Genomic DNA, 14,907 nt, shown 5'->3' on the forward strand with positions numbered 1-14,907 from the left:
ATCCTGGAGAAGGGCACTAGCTGTTGGGTCCCTCAGTGGGATGAGAGTCCTTTGGGATGGCTGACAGTGCTGCTGCTGAGTTTGGCTTCAATAAAACCTCATCTGAAGCTGGTGTTACGGTTGCTTTTGGGGAAGAGTGACAGTTTAATGCTTGCCTGCATTGATCATACCCTCTTCATCCTTCCCCTCTTTTGAGCGTGAGCACTTTAAAAGCAAATAAAGCTTCCTCGTCCAAAATTCTGGTTCTGATGTGGCGTGTGACTTGCTTGTGACGACTAGGGGAGTTGAAACAGGAATCTGTTGGGAATGGATTTGTATCTCCACTAAACAGGAGGGGAACGTGTCCATTGCCGAGAGTCTGTTGGAGATGTTGGCTAAAAATCGTTGTGTTTAACTTCCTGTGCGTGGGGCTCAGCAGCAGCAGAAGGCTGACTTTTGCCCATGTCCCTGAGGTGAATCATGTATGGGGTTAACCTGCTGTTCAAAATGCAGCATTAAAGCATTTGGCAATGTAGTGCATGGGGAACTGGGGTTGGTGGATGCCAGCACTGCTCAGCTCTGCGGGTGCTATTCCTGTCTCCTCCTCCATAGTAAGTAGCTCCCGCTTTATTGTGGGTGTCCCTTGGTGTTGGAGATCAGAGAAGCTTTGCATATTAGGCACACTGTGTGCAGGTAAAGTGGAAGTCCTGGTTTATTTGCCATTTCTTTTAGTGTTGAAGGCAGGAACACTTTGTTCCCTGCTTTTGATTGTAGCAGTTTGGAGTGCGAGATCTTCCAAGCTTGATTTTGTGAAGCTTTCTCACAGTTGCAGGCTTGATCCTGGAATTTAGTGTCCCTACAAGCTCTGTCTTCAAAAAGAATTCTTTCTTGGGAGGCTGTGTTTGTGCTGGCTGATAGGAACCTAGCTGAGCTGCCTGTAATCACCGTCTAGGTTTGAAGTAGCCATGGTGGGGTGAAATGTTTGCTGCCTTTCAGTGGAGTGCTTGTCAAATAGTCTCATTTAGTGCACCCAGGTTTTTAGCAGATGGGACAGATTTCTGTGAGCCTGGGCAAGCACCACAATTGTTTCGCAAGGTGAGACAGTTCTCTTTTGATGGGCAGGAGAATTAATAATGCTGTGTGATTCATACCAGTGATGAATCTGGATCAGATTTGGATTTTTTTTCAAGGATATTAGCATTTGTCTTCAAAGAAAGCCAAGTTGAAAGCCAAAAGTTGACAGAAGCAGTTCCTGAGCTGTTCTGATGGGATGAATGGATCTTGTGGATAGAGATCCCCATACACTTGAGGAGAATTGGTCTTGGGCAACATGATCACTGTGCTCAGAAACTCTTCCCCTTGTGCTTGGGGTTGCACCAGGGCAGTGCTGTGTGGATAGGAGGGCTGAGCCAGCCCACAGCTCCTGCAGGGGCAAGGAGCTGTGGGACACCAGATCTGCATTAGGTGTGCTTGGGGCAATGATTAACCACGGCAGGAATCCATCCTGTGGGTAGCCAGCTCCTAATGGAAGCGTTCTGCAGATGGCCAGACTTGCCAAACAGCACAGGAACCACAAGGAGTGGGGAGCAGGGAAGGAGATGTTGGTGTCTGGTGCTCGTGGAGCTCAGTGTGCACTGCAGGAACAGCCTCTTGCACTGATTTTGTCTTGGCAAAGGCAGCAGTATCTGAGTATTCAGCAGTCTCTGGTGGCCAGGCCTCCGTTTGCCTAGAACAGTCCTGTTCCTGCTGCGAATCTAAGGCCACCTTAAATGCCACCACACTTGAGGGATTACAGGGCAGGTCTGGCAGGAGTGAGCAAGGCAGAATTCAGGCTCCATTTTAGTGTTTTATTGCCTGCTCTCAGGGCTATCACTTCCTTTGCAAAGGGGTTATTTCCTCCCTGCAGCATCGCCCTGGATGGGAGCAGGGTGTGCAAGAAAGTGAAAATCTCTGGTGATGACTGAGCCATTGCATGTTAAATTTAGTCATCTGGGGACATGTGGGGCAAGTGATGCATTAATCAGATCTCAGGATGTGATCTGCCAGTGGACATGGTCCCCAAAAGCCAGAGTGTACTTGTGTGTTTTAGCAGATTGCAATTTAATTGGGCTCGGAGTGAGTCTGAGCTGTTTTTGTGGCTGGAGGATTGCTGATTTATGTCGTGATCCTTTAACAAAACAGCTCTGGTGGAGGCAGCCTCTGCCATCGGGCTTTGTGTCTCAGCAGCACAAAGGCTGTGCTGGAAGCCAAGCGGGTGTCTGTGTGCCTGGTGTGTCCATCTGGGCTGGCTGAGAGAGAGCTGGAATTTGGAAATGCCTTTAACTGTGTGGGGGGAGCAGGTGGCTTTTCATTGCCGTGATTTGTTTATTCCGGTATAGATAGGGGCAGGGTTTTGTTGCTGCCTGTTGTTCCAATACAGTAGGAGGAATGAGAGGTAGAAAGTGTGGAACTGGTTAAACTGGAATTCCTGGGTAGTGCCTGCCCTTGGGTTATGATCAGCAAGGTCCTGCTTTTTTCAAAACCTAGGGCTGACAAATCCTGGTGCTTTGGGATCAGTTGGTGCTTTAGGTTTTTGCTTCTAGGTGTATTGGAGGAGTTTAAGGATAGTTTTGTAGCAGAGAACTCAATCTTGTAAATATGAGTAAACAATCTTGGTTTGCCACAGATACTCTGAGATTATGTAGGATAGGTACTCATGGCCTGGTGATCAACCTGGCTCAACCAGCATGGAGAGATATGGGTGGCACCTTCCCTGTGGTGTTTGCAATGGGAGAAGGAATAGAGGAGGCAAGAACTATGATTCATGTCAGATTTTTCAAGCCTGTTGGGTGCTGGGAAGCCTGACTCTGCCTCCCAAGCCCAGTCCTAGCCCTTGGCTGTGAGGACAGACACTGGAGCTGTGTGTGGGGCTGCAGCTGTGTAAACATCCAAAAGTGCTGTAGCTGCCTAGCAGGTCCTGTGTATTCACTCCCTTCCCTTATTCTCCACCGACTGGTTGTGGCCCATGTGACAAACAAATTGAGGAACTGAGCTGGATCCAAACCAGCTGCTTCTGCACCAGGCTGGTTTTGGCTGGGGTCAGCTGCTCCGTGAGATCTCTGGTGCCAGTGGAGAGGAGGGAGGGCAGAGCCCGTGGAACCACAGCTTTCATTGCCTTCTGCACAGGGGTATTTTGGGGTTCTAGTGCAGGTGCTGCTATGCCTGCCATCCCCTCACCTGGTGCCTGCCCGGAATTGCTCCCTTGAGGAAATTTTCAGGATGAGCTGTTTCTCCAGTTTAGTTTTCATGTCAGACTAACCTGAAAGAGCTGTGACATTGCAGTTGTGGAAGGGCTGTGCTGAGCTCGATGAGATTGGGGGTGCTTGTTACTGGGGGCTTTCAGGCCTGTTAATTTTTGTGGGAAGACTATTTTTTTTCCATTGGCTCACATAGGTCATAGAATGATGGAATGGCCTGGAATAGAAGGAACCTTAAAGACCATCTAGTTTCAATCTGCCTGCTGGACACCTGCAGGGGGACCCCTTCCATTAGACCAGGTTGCTTTTTCCTAATTAAAAGCTGACTTTTATCCCAAATACACGACAAAGTTATATTTTTGCAAGACATCGGGAAAGTTGGGGTGCTTTGGTTCTTTGTAGTGGGCTCTCTTTGCTGGAAATAAAGCAATTGGAGACCTCATTAGTTACTTCTGTGGTAAAAGCTACTCAAAGCTGACTCTGCAGCAGGATAGTTAATAGCAGACCTAACCCAAAGCCGAAAGGAAGCTGTAGTGATGGAGAGGGCAGCTGAAACCAGTCTTGGTGGTGGTTGCAAATGAAATTGTTTATCAAGTCATAATTACAGGGGCATGACCACAGACCCTTTGGCTGCTGAAACTGGGATGGCAGTAGGACTGTGTTACAGCTGAGTGGTCTGAGTTCATGGGCTGCCTTTCCCTGGAGCTCCCTGACCCATCCAGAAGAGCAGGAGAGGCTGCAGAGAGGTGCAGGTACAGGTTCCAGCAAATAAATTTGCAATGAATTAAATTCCTGAGAGTTGGCAGAGCTCCTGCAGCCTTCTGTGTGTCGCTCCTGGCTGTTGGGATGGGAGGGTGCAAACCTGTGGGCTGAAGTCCCTCTGAAAGCTGCTGTAGTTTGTGTTTGGTGTGTGGGTGTTTCACAGTTCCTGTGCTCTGGGGTAGATGTTGTGTATCTAAACCCTGTGTTTTGTGGGCACCTCTTTGTGAATTGAAGTATTCCTCAGATTAAGTCAGTAAATCTCCATTTATAGGCAAACCCCAAGGCTGGCTGATAAATACACTCTGTGGCCTTCAAATGAATGATATCATCCATCCAACTTGGAGTTATGTCAGAGGGGAAGGTCACCTCTCAATCCTTCAGATTGCTGCAAGCATCATTATTTACTGGGTGAAGCTGGGTCAGGTTGGATCAAGCTTCAGTTCCTTTTTACAACAAAACAACTATTCCTCAATACCATTTTTACTGCAGACCCGAGTTTCCCTTTAGTAGACCTGTCACTGCTGACTGATTTTCCATTTAAAATGAGCAAGTTTTCCAGGTGTAGGTAAGAATACACCCCCCCGATTCCAGTGTATTTTTACATTTCCAGAAATGCTGTCGGGTTATACCAGTGCTTGCCTGGTACCTGTGCAGGTTTCAAACTCCTGGGCTCACTCACAGCTACCTTTGAAGTCTTAAAAACCTTGCAAAGTACTTTTTGTTTTGTTTATATGGCTCAGTATGAATTTAGGTCCTGCTAGTTTTAATGTTTTTCCTTAATATGCCTTTTCCATACTACGTTTTGTGATTACATTCTCCTTCAATTTGACTATATTTCATCTGTTTTACTGCTCTGATACAATTAATTCCCTTTCCAGAAACCTTGTTTAGAATTTACCTGGAATGCTGATGTAGGTGGAGGGAGTGGGGGGGGGGGGGGGTACATTTTTAACTGTTCTTGGTTCTGGCACCTATCAAAAGGTCCTGTTTGCTGAGCAAACTAGCAGTTCCTGGCTGGTTAGTAACTGTGCTGGGGAATGGGGTCACAAAACAAACCTGCTGTGATGTCCAAGGGCACAGCAGCTGAATGCAACAGGCTGAGTCTGGTATACAAGAGAAGTCACCAGAAGGTGTCAGCTTACAGTTCAAGCTGCTTATTTTTTAAGGATTTTTTTTTTTTTTTGTCATTGGATTTTAATTCTCTTCGGAAGCTCCTCGCAGGCTCTGTCATAGTGGATTCCTATTATATAACTTTGGGAGGTGTTTGTAATTCTCAATAGCTCTTAGGTGGATTGATTCAAGGTGATCAAACCACTCGGGTGTGCTGGTTCCTGTACAGGGAAGGGCTGGGAGCTACTGGATGTACCTGGAGTGCTCCTGTCTAAGGTATGTCTTGTGGAGGATCCACTGCTTGTGAACCAGGGGCTCCTCATGCCAGGTATGCAGAGCCAGCTCCAGCAACCTTCCTGTTAAATACAGCCCATCCCAAGGCATTTCCTCAGCTCCTGTGCCTTGAGAATGTTTGAGACATTGATGTTTTCTGTAATTTTAAAGTCCTCTCTGCTCCTTGGTGTTACAAAGGTTTCCCGGGTTTAATTTGCGCAGTTGGAGGAGAGCAGTTTTCCCTGGTTGCCTTCCTGGCCCACGTCAGCTCGCCTGCCTGCAGGGCATGAGGAGCGATTTGTCGCTTCAGTTGGGTGTTTTTTTTAACCATTGTTACTGTGGAAGGTCCTTTTGTGGCTGGAAAGAAGCCCTGATAGTTTTGTTGAGCTCTTAATGCTCAAATGTGTTGGCTGGAAAATGTCACTTCTAATGGAAAGTTAGAGTGGCGATAAGAGAACAGAGCTGAAACATTCCTGTTCTTGGGGGAGTTCCAGGAGATTACTGTCTTTAAGATTATCCCATTTAAGATTTAATTTAAGATCATTTGGAGGAATCTATCAGACCAAAACCTAAAAGATGAGTGGTCATGTGCTGAGCAACCTGGTCTAGTGGAAGGTGTGCCTGCCTGTGGCAGGAAGGTTGGAGTTAGATGATCTTTAAAGGCCCTTCTGACCCAAACCATTCCATGATTCTGTGTCCCGATCTGAAAACATTTGGAAGAGCACTAGGAAAGGCACAACTTCCCCCTGAGATTAAAATCCACTTGGGGCCCAGTAGGTCAGATGGCTGCACTAAGCACCATCCCCAGGCAATCAGTGTTGCTGCTTCATAAACTTTGTGCATAACCATGAGAACTATAAAATACTGTTTTTTTTTTTTTTTTTTTTTTAAGGAAATGTTCTCATTCAGAAACTTTATGGGCTTATTTTCACAAGGGGATGTCTTGCTGCCTGCGCTTATGTTAAAAAGACTTTGCCAGATCAGTAATGGGAATTAATTTCTCTGTTGTCCTAGTTAAAGCCTGGGCACCTTTTTATTAACGCTGGAGCTTTTTGAGAAAATTGCCTGGGGAAGACCTCTTTGAGGAAATTTGATATCTTAATCAGAAATAATTAGCAATTATGCTAGTGGGTCTGTGAAAGAAAAAAATAACGCTACAACTGAATTTCAAACCACCTGAACTGCTTGGCAAAATCTGCCTCAAAAGGTGAAATTTAATGCTCCTATAGACTCAGTGATATAATTCTGGGGTGTCCATTCAGAAAGAGCTTTCATTTCAAATAGCTGAGCTGTTCCCAGTTAAAAAGTGTTGACTCTGTAAGTTGATAATGACACCTACACAGCACAGGTTTCCTGCATCTCACATTTTTTCAAGTGGGAACTTTGCATTGCCTTTGAGTGTGGAATTTGGTTAGAGGTGCCTGGTTTGTGCTGGAACGTGCAGCAGGGAAGGCATGGAGTTTTATCTGATTGCACAAACCCTGTGGGCTGTTTATCCCAGGAAGCAGTTGGGCATTCAGAGTGCTTTGGGAAAGACCCATATGGCAGGATTGCAAATTCAGCTCTGCTGCTGCAGAATTTTTGGGAGTTCAGGTGAGCTTTCTAACAAATTCATTTTAGTGCTTTGATGGTGGTTAAGCTCATTCCTCTCGCTTCTTAAGTAGAGGTGAAAAGAGAGACTTTTCAAACTGGCTCTGCAGTGGCTGAGACTAAAAGTGGCCTCATTTGGGGGAGGAAATGGTGGTTGCAAATGAGATTGTCTATCGAATCATAATTACAGGGGCATGACCACAGCACTGAATGAGTACTTACTCAGCTGCTTAGTTTTTATTCAAAGTTTGATGAAAATGAAAACCACAAAACGAAGGCAGAGATGGTTTGAATTTTACCCCAGAAGCCAGAGGTAAATAAGTAACCCTGTTATTTTGTGCTTTTTGGGGGTGTGTTACAGAACTGACACAGACTGTTATAGCCCAGATGATACATGCAACCCACAGTCCTCAGCTGTTCCCCGTAACAGTGGTTCCAGGATGAGAGGTTTGCTTGGATATATCCAAACAAGCTCATTTGGATCCTTCATGGCAGACAGGCACAAGCAGAGGACTGAGCTTGTGTTTGCTTAGCATTCATCAGGTATAAACCATAGAATTCTGGGATGGTTTGGGTTGGAAGGAATCTTAAAACTCATCCTGTCCCAGGAAGGGACACCTTCCACTACCCCAGGTTGCTCCAAGCCTTGTCCAACCTGGCCTTGGATACTTCCAGGGATGGGACAGCCACATGAATTGAAATTGCCTGTGATGTGTGGTACGAGAGTGCACTGTTGCGTGAGCAGATATTTGCAGACCACAAAGGAATTTTAATTTCTGACAAGCCCTATTGTCCTGAAATCAGTTGTGCAGAAAGACATGAGGGAAATGTGCCAGTTCCAGAGCTGAAACCAGTGTGGTGCTGTTGGGGCTAGGATTTCACAGGGCTGCAAGCTGATCTCAGTTGCTTTTGGAAGGGGAACCTTCTACAGCTCTGTGTCTAACGTGTTTTTTTTTTTTTTCTCTCTTTTAAAAAAACCCTGGTATTCATTTCTTTCTGGCAATATGAGAAGCTGGAAAGGATCTGGATGAGAAACCCTTCTACTGGTGACCAGCATTTTGGGTCGGTTAAGGCATTCAAGCTTATTTTTGGGTTTGAATATTAGATGCTCAATGTTTAACAAGTTGTGCACTGTTTTGTAACCTTTACAGGAAAAAAAGGCATCTCCAAACTTCCTGTTCTTAACATTCATAGGTCTGAGAAATACGGACCACACTCCTGGTTGTTTTCCCTTTACACTTATATAACCTTCTCTGAAAGGTGGATTGTACTGGAGGCATTTCCCCATCTCCCCTGTGCTTTCAATTACTGCACTAATTAATTTATATAGGCCTTGTGATTGGGCTGTGGCCTGGGTTTGCAGAGGCCCAGCTGGTGTTTTTGTAACTAACTGGGGATGCCCCAGTGGCTTCAGCAGCAATAAAGTTTATCCTAATACGGATTTGTGTAGTCAAGAATTCAGTTTGTCATCTTCTGCGTTTTGGAAAGAGGGAGAAACAGAAAGTACAGCTTAGATTTTGGGCAATTTAGCTCTGAACTTCAAATATTCATTGTTTTTTGCTTTGCTGAAGCAGATGCTGGTGGAGCTGGTTCCTTTTCTTAAGCCCCATTGTGCAAAAATGCGTCGGGTCCTGGATAACTGGGATGCTCTATAGAAACTACTTTCTACAGTTCCCTTCCTTTTCCCCTTCATTTGCCGTGCCCAAACTTTTCTGGGTAACAGCGAGCTATAGGAATTGCATTCTTCAGTACAAGAATCTGTTAATGTGTTTTGAGCATTCGTATGTATCAATAGATCAAGTGGGGTGTGTTGGTCTTACGGGTGTCCAGAACTACTTTAATCTCCTGGGTTTCATTATATCAAGCAGTTGATCAAGGAATAGCCATGCCTTGCTCCCTCCCTTTGGATCCTCCTACTCCTATGTCAGCTTCCACAGTAATAAGAGCATCTGTCCCCTGCATGAACGGACCATTCTGCTTTAATTTTACCCTCTGCTTTTATCAGGAAGATAATTTTGGTCCCAGACAAGCCCTTCAGCCGCTTCAAGGACAGTGAAGAGAGAAGCTGGTTTGCTCTGTTCGTACTGCAATTTTTGCCCTGCGTGTATCTGCACCTCCAGAGTGGTGGATCAGCTGTCAACAGGTCTGGAGGCGAATTAGAGGTGTTTCCCATACTGAGAGCTAAATAGAAATAGCATTTGTCACTGGGGGCTGGTGCAGATGTCGTGCTGTGTTCGTATGTGCTACACTTTCCTGTAGGCTGCTGGCTTTTTGTTCAAGGTTTGGTAAATACGGCTCCTTCAGTGAACTGAAACACCTGGGAGAGGCTAGAGTGGCTTTTTCAGACTTCGTATGGTCTGTTTCAAATAGAAGTATGGAAGAACTTACTGTGTTTGGTTTGTGAGATGAATAAAGTGTCCAGGTGCTACTGTGGAGGCCTACATAAGGTGAAAGTTTATAGGAAATGGAGTATCGCAAGTTGTAATTTGGGTTTGAATTGCTTTACCAAAGAAGGGGGAAACTGAGGTGTAGACAAACAAAGGGCCTTGTCTGTTGCACAAGTACTGCGTTACTTGTCCAGTGTTCATCATCCCTGCAGGTGCTCAAGGAACAGCTGGATGTGGCACTCAGTGCTCTGATCTGGTTAACAAGGTGGTGATTGGTCACAGGTTGGACTCAGTGATCCTGGAGATCTTTTCCAACCGCAGAGATTCTTTGCTGGTCAGTAGCAGAGCAGTAATGGCGTGGGGTCTGGAGTCTGACTCCAGTGTTCTGCACAGCATGTCCGTGAGTGTTTTTAAGGTTTACTTTTGCCCAAATGTTGGAAAAAGCCACTCACCTTCCCCGTGGCGCAGCCCCGGAAGATGCAGCTCCTTTCCCTTTCCAGTTCCTCTCCGGTAATGTTATATTACTGTGCCACCCACAGGCAGCTGCTGAGCTGCTGGAAAACATTTGCTGTGTGCATGGGGAGCCACTTATCAAATGTTAAATCTGTGACAAAAAGCCACTGGTTTCATATCAACTGTATTGAGGTTTTCAATCCTGGTTATTCCAGTTTCTATTTAAATTGCACGTAGAGTTATACTGTTGTCTGATTTTTTCCACTTCTTCCACAAAACCCATTCCTCGTGCCAGCCAGCTGCTGTGTTCCTGCTCAAAGTCATTGCTTCCCAACCAGTGCAAAAATGCCTGAAGTGTTGGGATCCTTGGAAAGAGAGGGAAACTGCCTAGCTGTTAATTAGTGGTGCACCCCGTTAATTGACACGTTGCCAGATTAGGCTGCAGAACAACTGGGTTTAATCTGTGTGGTTTTATTGAGGGGGAATATTCTGATTTCCCTCCAAGTGACCTCTCCACTGCTCAGTGTGTGATTAATGCAGAACAAACTGGGTCAGCTGAGGCTGCTCAGAGGATTTTGAAACCAGCATTTGTAGTTCCAGCAATTTGTAGAAACCAGCAAATGATGTTCAAACCATATGACTGAAGGAGATGAGCAAACCAAGATTTTTAGGTGGAACTGGTTTGTTTTTAAACAAAGTCAGAAAAATAAATGAGCTTTTTGGCATCCACTGACTTGAAAAGGGGCTTGTGCATCTCTTCCCTTTTGTACCACTCTGTCCAACAAGAGGTTAATTATACCTTTACACCTTGTCTTGTAATCTGTACTAGGGCATTTGGCACAGTTGATCTGTTTAGGCTTTTTAAGAATTTCCCTTGTAGTATTTAAACTCCAGTTGTGCACCGGTGCTGTAATCTGTCCCTTGGGAGAACAGTTTGGTGCTGTGGAGGTATTCTGCTTTGTAGAACAGAATTCTAATACTGTTTACCATGCTCTTAATCTCACCACTGGCAGATAAAATGAGTTTCTTTAGCCCTTCCCCAGAGGACCTGATGGGGCTTCATGGCCAACAGACCCATGGCATTAGGTGGAGTTATCTGAGCTTTGCAAAAATCCGCTCATCTGTCTTCCTGGAAGGAGTAATTGATTGGTGAGAGAATAAAATGTTGATTTTATTTTTGAAACTGCATTTATAAAAAGGAAAGGGCAGCCAGATCCCTGGGGCAGTTGGGGAGCATTTGTGAGTCTGGCCCTTGAGAAACATTTGCAGCTGGGGAGAGTCGTGATGGCTTGGATCAACTATTAGAGCGGTGTTTGGCAAATCAGGAAGGAAGACTCAGGACATTCCCTGTGTGATGAAGAGTAGGCTGCTCTGTGCCTGGCCTACGTCTCTCAGCTGGCCTTATTCCTGGTGTCCGCTTTTTCTTGTTATGATGGTGAGCTGTTGTGGGCAGCATCAACCCTTTGCATGCCTCTTGTCATCTGCCCCAGCGGGACCCTTCTGGGTGCTGCTGTAGTAATGTAATTTTTTAAGTGGTGTAAAGCAAAGGGCTGAAGTGGCATAATAATATTTGTTTATTGGCTGTTACTAGCACCATATGAGGTCAAAATGAATAATCATCTGGGAGTTGTCAGGTGAGCTTGTTTAATTTCATGGGTCATGGTCTGTATTAATGCAGGACCATGTTCCTCAAGCTATGGGTGTGTGTTAACCCTTCCCTTTTCCTCCAGCTGATGGCTATAGTTCCAAACTGTTACAAGAGCATCCTTTCTCTCTCCCACATGCTTTTTTTTCCAAGACAGCCTTGGGTTTTTTGTCTCGTTATAGTAAAAGCCCTGTAGTAGCTGCCCAGCTGCTGTCGTGTCCCTATGGAATGGTGATTTAGAGCTGAGCCAGCATGGAAACTGCCTTTCCATGCCTAAGGCATGCCTGTTGGTAGCCACTGTGGAGAAGTAATGTGCCACTTCTGCTTGGAAGAATTGTCATTTTTCTAGTTCAGTTGAGGAAAAACAACCAACATTGGCTTAGGCGTTAGCTGGACTTTTGGAAGCATGTTGTAGTTTTTTGAAGGAAGTCGTTCATGTTACTGGAGGAGATGAGCAGTGAGGACAGAGGGGTCCAGCTAATGAGCTTCATTCTGAAGGAAGCTGAATGCTTAATGTTGCAGAGGTCCGGGGAAGGATTGCTGAAAATGAGACCGTGAGGAAAGGGGGAAGCTGTAAAGGGATCATCAGTAAAGCTCATGGATTGCCCATGCAAGGCTGGAACAAACAGCGGCACCTTGGTGTGCCAGCTTCGTGGTAGTTTGAACTGGGGCTGTCGAGGTCCTGTCCTTCCCAGCCCACTCCTCTGGCCGTGTGTGGTCTGCATCTGGGTCAGCTTTGACTGTTCCCAGAGCAGCTGGATCGGTGCTGGTGCAGGGAATGGGTGGGAGGCATGGGAGGAGGTCCAAAGGCTGGAATTGGGCTGGTTTGTGTTGCAGTGGGAGGATGTGACAGAGCTGAGCACATGGGCAGACCTGGGAAAGACAAAATTCCCTGTGCAGCAGGGAGTGTGTTAAGACTGAAGAAATAGGGTGGAAAACTGTGGAAAATACTCCAGCATGGCTGCAGAGCAGTCGTTTTCTATTGTGTGTGGATTAGCTGCCTAGCTGGAAAAAAGCCATCACCTTGCTGCCGGGAGTTCAGAGCCGGGTCAATGGAGCAGGAATATATTCTTAGAGTGGTACAAAGAGCTGGGGGAAAAGCTGTGAAGTGTTTGAAGTCTCGAGGCAGACAAAGACCGTGGTTCTGCTGCTGTGGATGGCCAGAGTAGCGAGGGGCGGGGGAGTGTCCTGAGCGCTGAAAGTTCCTCAGCTGTGCCGGGAACAGGGCTCTCAGAAACACAGGGATTTCACACAGCTCTCGGGCCCAGGGAATGTGGGAACACTCAGAGGACATGAATATTCAGAGGAACTGTGGCATGTCATGCTAGAGGAAATGAAAAATCCAGGTCTTCTCAGGATTAGGTATCTGGGAAACCTGTGGTAGCAGGGGATAAAAGCAAATTTCTGTTCTGTGGGGTAGGTTATCTCAAACCACCAATTCCAGAATACAGCTTTCCAATTATCCAGTCCTAGTTAATGCTGGCAGCAGGATCTGCACTGCTTAATCCATTTCTTTGGTGAGAAGAGCCCGTTCCTTCGTGCAGGCAGAGCCGTGCGCTCCTGCTTTGGCAGCCTGTGGCAATGCTGCGGGAGTGTGTGGACTTTGCTCCTTCTTCCTCCACCCTGGCATCGCTTTTTTTTTCCCCCAGTGTGCCTTATATGCTTGTTCTGTTAATAACCAGATATTGTGGATTTAGTGTTCTGCTCAGAAAGATCCTCCCAGCACGGATTGAGGTGCTTCCAGCTGTGCTGTCAGGCAGTGACAGATGTCTCTAGTGTGCGCAGTGAGTGTCCAGCAGTGACAGGCTGCCAGGATTAGTATTCCAGGCACAAATGTGCCCCTTGTAGTATGCAAAGCTCAGCACAGCCTGTGCAGGAATGCCCTTGAAAGATAAATGAAACCCAACTCCCTGGTGGCTCTGGGGGAGTGGGAGCATTGCTGTCATCTGTGCTGAGGTTCAAGTAGGCTTTGAGTTGGCTGTTTCTGTTTCCCTTCTGCTTTCCTTTCCCAGAAGGGCTTGCTGAAACGGCAGGCAGGGAGGGTGGCTCTTCTGCCTTCAGTGGGGGAGCATTCCCTGACAGGAGTTTGGAGCCAGATGAGAGTCAGGCTCTGTTCCCAGGGAGTAAGGGACTGGACAAGAGGAAACAACCTCAAGTTGTGCCAGGGGAGGTTCAGGTTGGACATCAGGGAAAATTTCTTCACCAAAAGGGTTGTCAAGCCATGGCACAGGCTGCTTAGTCACCGTTCTGGAAGTCACCATTCCTGGAAGCGAAGTGTTCAAAAACATGTGGATGTGGCACTTGGGGACATGGGTTAGTGGTTGCCTTGGCGGCGCTGGTTAATGGTTGGACTCAGTCATCTTAGGGGGCTTTTCTAGCCTAAGTGATTCTGCAGTTCATTCATTCACGTTCTCACAAACCGTGTCCTTGATGCAGCACGTGGATGCGCCAAACCATGCATCCAAATGCGTGTGAAAGCTGTGTTTTAACAGTGTTAATGGATCAGGCTGTAGGGATTCTGAGGGTGTTTCATAAGCAACTTGTGGCTGTCTACCTCTGAAATCAAAACCTTCTGATCTTGATCCACTCACTTGCTGCACAGAAGCCTGTACAGATACTTGTTACCTTTTCTGAGCCGTTTGAACCTGTGATCACCAATTATGCTTTGAGGGTTTAGTGGCTCTGTTGAGGTGTTCCCCCCCCCCCCCCTCCCCATTCCAAGAACATCACTGCAATGGAATTTGAGCTACAGCAGAGAGAAGTAGCCTGGAGCGTGGTTGTCTGATCCAAAGAAGCATTTTCCCCACATAGCTGAGCAAAGCAAAGCTGAAAAGCCCCCCTGGCCAGAGCTTCCATGGATGGTGTGTTGTGGTTGTCTCCGCTGACACTGCAGCCCTGGGATGCTCCAGTGCTCTTGAACATGAGCACATGCTGCACAGTCAGCAAGTTGTCACATGAAGATGATCAGCTGATCTGACGTTAAATTAAAGCCACCAAACTGTGCTTTGCTGCTGAGGGCAAAGGTGATGAGTTTGCCTGGGCTTCATGGGGAAAAGGCTAGGCTGAAGTGGGCTATGGATAAAGGCTGGCTTTGACTCCTTGGTACTGGAGCAACCTTATTTTAGTTCTTCCCCAGTCACCCCATCCTGTTCCTGCTGACATGTCCAGTTGTGGTTGTCTAAGTTTGACCTGCAAGATTTTGAGGACAGAACCTCCCGTTTTCTAAAAGATGGAGCCTGTTTTTACTGTGCTACGGAATCTGTCAAAATCAGGACACATAATGATTTCCCCAAACTTTGTTCCTCTGGCACTTCATTTCGGAACTTTCTCCAGAGAAAAACTGGCTTTTCTATTAAAATCCTGGTTCCTCCTCCCCTCTCCCCCCCCCCCCCCCCCAATATGTTCAAAAGTTTTCAGCATTTTCAGATGCTGTGTGGCATCTGAAATACTTCCTGTGCACGTGCTGTGCTGC

At 46.5% G+C, this 14,907-nt stretch overlaps 1 protein-coding gene across 2 annotated transcripts in view; it reads left to right on the forward strand.

Moving 5' to 3' along the window:
• PHACTR4 (phosphatase and actin regulator 4) overlaps positions 1-14,907 on the forward strand; it is a 67,025-nt gene that overhangs the window by 7,776 nt on the left and 44,342 nt on the right. The window lies entirely within an intron of this gene.

Source organism: Corvus hawaiiensis, chromosome 23, assembly GCF_020740725.1.
Source record: "Corvus hawaiiensis isolate bCorHaw1 chromosome 23, bCorHaw1.pri.cur, whole genome shotgun sequence".
In the NCBI taxonomy this organism is placed as follows: domain Eukaryota; kingdom Metazoa; phylum Chordata; class Aves; order Passeriformes; family Corvidae; genus Corvus; species Corvus hawaiiensis.